Raw genomic sequence first — 5,441 nt, forward strand, 5'->3', positions numbered from 1 at the left:
TTACATAGTTCACCATTTGTTCCACACATGTTAGATCATCAAAAGATCAAGTTAAAGACATACAACACTTAAAAAAACTATCTCAAATCATAAGACATTGATTCACGCTAGTTCACACATACCATGGCAATAATAAAATACATTGACTTAATCATTCGGACAATACGGGTTAAAAACCCAAACAATTCAAAAAACTATGCTAGATCATAAGACATTAGTTCACATGTCGATCAGTTAACACTTCAAAAAACTAGGTTATAATAGAAGGCTCAAAGAAAAGGTTGGTGATGACAAGTACAAGCGCAAAACACACCTCAGCGGCCTCTACGCTAGGCCCGTGCACGTGGAACTCATCACGGGAAGTGAATAGGGGGCACCACCTAGCCTCGAGCAGCTAGGACGTGGACAGTAGCAATTCGAATGACAACAACATAATGCACCACACACACACACACACACACACACACACACACACACGTAGATGGAGGAGATGAGAACCCTTCAGTAAACTTGATTCAAGATGGTATTTACAAAACCCCTCGTCTTGGCGAGATGGAGACCGCGGTGAGAGAGAGAGAGAGAGAGGAGATCGAGAGATAGAGCCTATAGTGCATTCTCTAGGGAAATCTCATGTGGACGGAGATCCTACTCCTATGCATAGTGAACATTGGAGTCAGCGTGTGTGCATAACTTCTCTTTCAAGTGCTATCCCCCCCCTGATAGTGACGTCTCAATGCTCTTTCATAGGTGTAGGAGGTTGCATTAGTTTAGTATAAACTGATTAGGTTTAGAGCCCTAAGCTGTAGCCACAAAGCAGGCAGTCGGGTCCCGGATGGTTGACTGGTGCTTTGTTTTGGGAGAAATAAGAAATGATATTCTCCTAGGGGGTCTTTGTGACCATCAGCCTAGAGAGAGGTGGAATATACAAAAGGTTTTTTTACAAAGTTTTGGCTTGGAAAACGGAAAATGAATTACCCTACGGATGTTTACTTAGGAAATGCGTCGTGGATGAGATTCCAACAAATTGCAGTCTTTATTGGTGTGTTGGTGTAGCGCTCTGATCAATTTCGGTGCCGACTGGGGCATGCCTTCGGCGTCATTCTTTGATTTGTTGTCGCCCCATTGCGTATTTTGGGTCCATTTGTCGATGCGTCGATGTCCTTTTTTTTTTTGCTTCCTTCCTTCTTGTCCATGTCGTGTGTGCGTGTTGTTGGTGCATATGTGATTGTGTGCGTGTAGTGTATGTATGTGCTTGTGAGTGTGTGTGTATGTGTGTGGAGAGAGAGAGAGAGAGAGAGTTGAATTTGTTATTTTCTTGAATTGACACAGAATGAGAGAGAGAGATGGTGAGGGAGGTGTGTGAGGGTGAGAGTGTGTATATTGTGAGTGTGTGTGTGTGTGTGTGTGTTGTAAGAGAGAGAGGGCTGAATCTCTGAAAGAGAGAGAGAGAGAGAGAGAGAGCATTAGGAAAATTTTGAACTCATTTTTGGGCCTTTTAAGAGTGCCACATCATCAAAGTTGTACAAAAGAAAGCAACCCGGTAGACCCCTCTAAATATTTCTTAGAACCCCATGATATGACCTATCATTGGAAAGTTCTTGAAAAATGGATTCTAAAGAGCCAAGGTCCAAAAAGTTTGGATGACTTCTATGAAAGTTATGCCATTTTTTTTCAATCAGCCAGGTTTTGTTACCGTTACAGTAATCTAAAATCACCTTTTTCTAGATCTACATGAAGGCAATGTCCGATACATACATGCTATATATCAATAGATAGCATTTGAAGAGTAGATTCTAAATATCCAACCTCCGACAAGTTTGGATCTTATTTGCAAAAAATTTACCGATCCCGACTTTTTGAAAGCTATGCCACATCAACAGTTCTTACAAGGCCCATTTTTTAGTCCAAACTTTTTCTAATGGAGAGAGATGGAGAGAGAGAGAGAGAGAGAGAGAGAGAGAGAGAGAGAGAGAGAGAGAGAGAGAGAGAGAGAGAGAGATGAGGGTGAGTGTGTGTATATGTGTTTATGAGGGTTTGTGAGAGAGTGTGTGTGTGTGTATGGAAAGAGAGAGAGAGAGATTATTTCTACTGGATGCCGACACAAAACGAGAGAGAGAGAGAGAGAGAGAGAGAGAGAGAGAGAGAGAGAGAGAGAGAGAGAGAGAGAGAGAGAGAGAGAGAGAAAGAGAGAGTCTATGTGAGAGGTGTGTATGTGTGTGTAAGGGTGGGGGAATGATAGAGAGATATTTCGCCTGGCAATAATGGATGAGAGAGAGAGAGAGACAGAGAGAGAGAGAGATGGCGACCACCTACAGACGAATGAGAGGGAGAGAGAGAGAGAGAGGGAGGTGGCGATAATGGAGGAGAGAGAGAGAGAGAGTGTGTGGTGCCAAGCTGGGGCGCCCCCCTCTGTGAGAGCAAGGACAAGGGGGGATGGCAACAACCTACAGCAACCAAAAACGTTTTTTTATTTTTATTTTTGTTTTATGATGCACCCCTCTTTGGGCTAGTTCCCACGGCCGTAGCTTTTGGAAGGCGGACATCATTAGCCCTCCCCTTCTCACTAGAGGCACTCATGCCTCTAGCTCTGCTTCTGATTCTCTAGCAGTGGAGTTGGAGATTCTCCACTGGAGTTGGAGGGTTCTCCCTCCTCTGGAATATCTATCATGAACTCTCGATCAAACCTTAAGAAGTACCTTTTGGGCCTCCATCCATTGATTCTGATCTTGTGAATTCGACCATCTGCCTCCATTGGCATATCGCCTTTTGACAATGAATGGCCCTTCCCATCTGGGCTAAAACTTCTTATCTTTCCTAGTGGCAAATCTGTTGTTGTATCTCAATACTAACATGTCTTTCTTCAGACCCTTTTCCTTAATCTGTTGATTGAATGTGAGTTGGCATCGTTCTGCTTGCATCGTATAGTAGTTGATCGCATCTTCCCTGTCTAGTTGAAGCCTTTATAGATCCAAGATGTGGTTGCGGAGATGGGCAATTTGGGCACTGTAATCGACTAGCCATGATGCAAGCTGGCTATCTATACCTCAATGGGTAGAATGGCCTCTTTTCCATATACTAGATGGAAAGGGGTGAAACCTAGTGATGTTTGTAATGTCATGAGGTAGGCCTAAAGAGCGGCCATGAGATGCTTATTTCAATCACTTGTGTGGTTATTCACCTGCTTTGTGATGATCTTACAGATCATGTCATTTACCTTTTCCACTAGACCATTGCACTGTGGATAGTACAGAGTTGAGTGTTGGCGTGTGATGCCTTGCTTTTTCATCAGTTCTCCCACAAATTCACCTCTAAAACCTGGCCCTCTATTAGATATTACCTCTAGAGGTGTGCCAAAACGGCAAAACAGATGTGCTCAAATATGAACTTCGCCACTTCTTGGGTTGTAATGCATGTGGTGGCTGCTGCTTCCACCCATCGGGTCATGTAGTCTACACCAACTAGAATGTACAATCTACCCGACTGGGCCCTTGGTAAAGGACCAATTGCATCTATCCCCCACTTCTCAAATGGGCCATATGAGATGATAGGAGTTTGTGGATCATAGGTTTGTGTTCGATCACTGGTGGATACTTGACAAGCTCTGCATTTTTTACACCAATGATGCACATCATTGTTCAAACTAGGCCAAGAGAATTGTGCCTGCAGAATCTTCTTACTAGTAATATCTAGAGCAAAGTGGCCACTGCAAACACCATCATGGCAACTTGAGATCACCTCCGTGATTTCACTGGAGATTGGCACACGCCTGCGGATCTGATCTTTGCCCTTGTAGTACAAGGTGTTGTTTATAAGGTGGTATCTTTTTGCCTTTCAAACAAGTCATTGTTTTTGGCTCTTGGTATACCCTTCAAGACATTCTCATGTATCTAATAATCTGATGATATCATGCTAGCATCGCTACCCTGAACGAGGGGCATCTTCAGTTTGATTGCTCCTATGGGAATATCTTGTATTCTTTCCTTCGCTAGAGCATTTGCTTCTTGATTTTCTATCTTAGGGACATGAAATAATTGCACTACTTCAAAATTTCTTAAAAGATCCTTAACATGGCGTAATTGGCCAAGAAAAACCTGATTTTTACAAATCCAAGTGCCATTTATCTGCTTTATCAAGAGCATGGCATCACCAAACACATTTAGGCATTGAACCCCTTGTTCTAATACAAGAATTAGGGTCGTGTACTCGGCTTTGTTGTTGAAGTGGGAGTGTAGTAGCTGCCCAATAGAGAAGACCTTTTCCTTTTTCTCATTGAAAATTACGATGCTAGCTGCAGCCTGGTCCGTTGTTATTTTGTAAGCTCCATCAAAGAAACGAGAGTGAGCTCCTTCTAGCTTAGGAACTTCCACCATTGTTGTCACTCCTTTGCCTTTTGTGTTGACCTTTAGCTTCTTCTCATAGTGACGATGAGTAAAAATCCCTGCTAGACTAGCTCTGGTGGAGTTCTCCACTTGCATAGTGTAATCGAACTCTTTTAATCTAACGATCCACTTAAAGATTCTAGATGAGACATCCATGTGCTGCATTACATACTTAAAGACTTCTTCCATTGTTAGAATTACAAAGGTTCTAGGCAATAGATAAGAGCGGAACTTTGTAGTGACAAACATCAATGCAATCACCATGTGCTCTATCGTGGTGAATCCTTTTTCTGATGGGGTCATGACACGACTAGAGAAGTAGATAGGATGCATGAAAGAGTTTTGGGGTTCCTTCAGCATTAGTACTGTCCCAAGTGTATCACTTCCTACATTGGGGTTAGCATAAAATGGCTCGTCCCATCTAGGGGGTGCAATGGTGGGAAGTGAATCCAGGATCTGTTTCACTTTGCTGAACTGTTTCTCATTTTCTTCACTCCATAGGAAGACATCTCTATGGGTAACTTGTTGTAAAGGGAGAACCACTTGAGAGAGCAAGTGAATGAATCTGCTCAAATACCTTACCTTCTGAAGGATAGTCCAATTGCTTAGCTGTTGTGGGTGATGACAAATATACTAAATCTTGAACCTTGCTTGGGTCAGTCTCAATTCCTTTGGCTAAAATTACATGGCCAAGAAGAGTGACCTTGCTTTCACCAGTGTGACACTTATCTACATTAAGCTGGCCACCCAAGGCTTGGAACCTAGCCAAGACATCATAGACCTTGCTCAAATGGAGGGAGCAAGAGCTGTAGATGCAAAAACCATCTATGAAAACCCATATTGACTTATTAAAGTATGGCTGGAAGACAAAATTTATATAGCATTGCAATGTGTCCGGAGCATTGGTGAGGCCAAAAGGCATCACTATATAAGAAAAACATCCCCATGGTGTTATGAAGGTTGTCTTTTTCTGGTCTTCTTCTGCCATGCTAATCTGGAAGTAGTCTGAGTAGCCATCACATACTGTGTAGTGCTCATGACCTGCTACCTCGTTGAGAATTT

Source organism: Adiantum capillus-veneris, chromosome 25 (genome assembly GCF_014529385.1).
Source record: "Adiantum capillus-veneris isolate H3 chromosome 25, ASM1452938v2, whole genome shotgun sequence".
NCBI lineage: Eukaryota > Viridiplantae > Streptophyta > Polypodiopsida > Polypodiales > Pteridaceae > Adiantum > Adiantum capillus-veneris.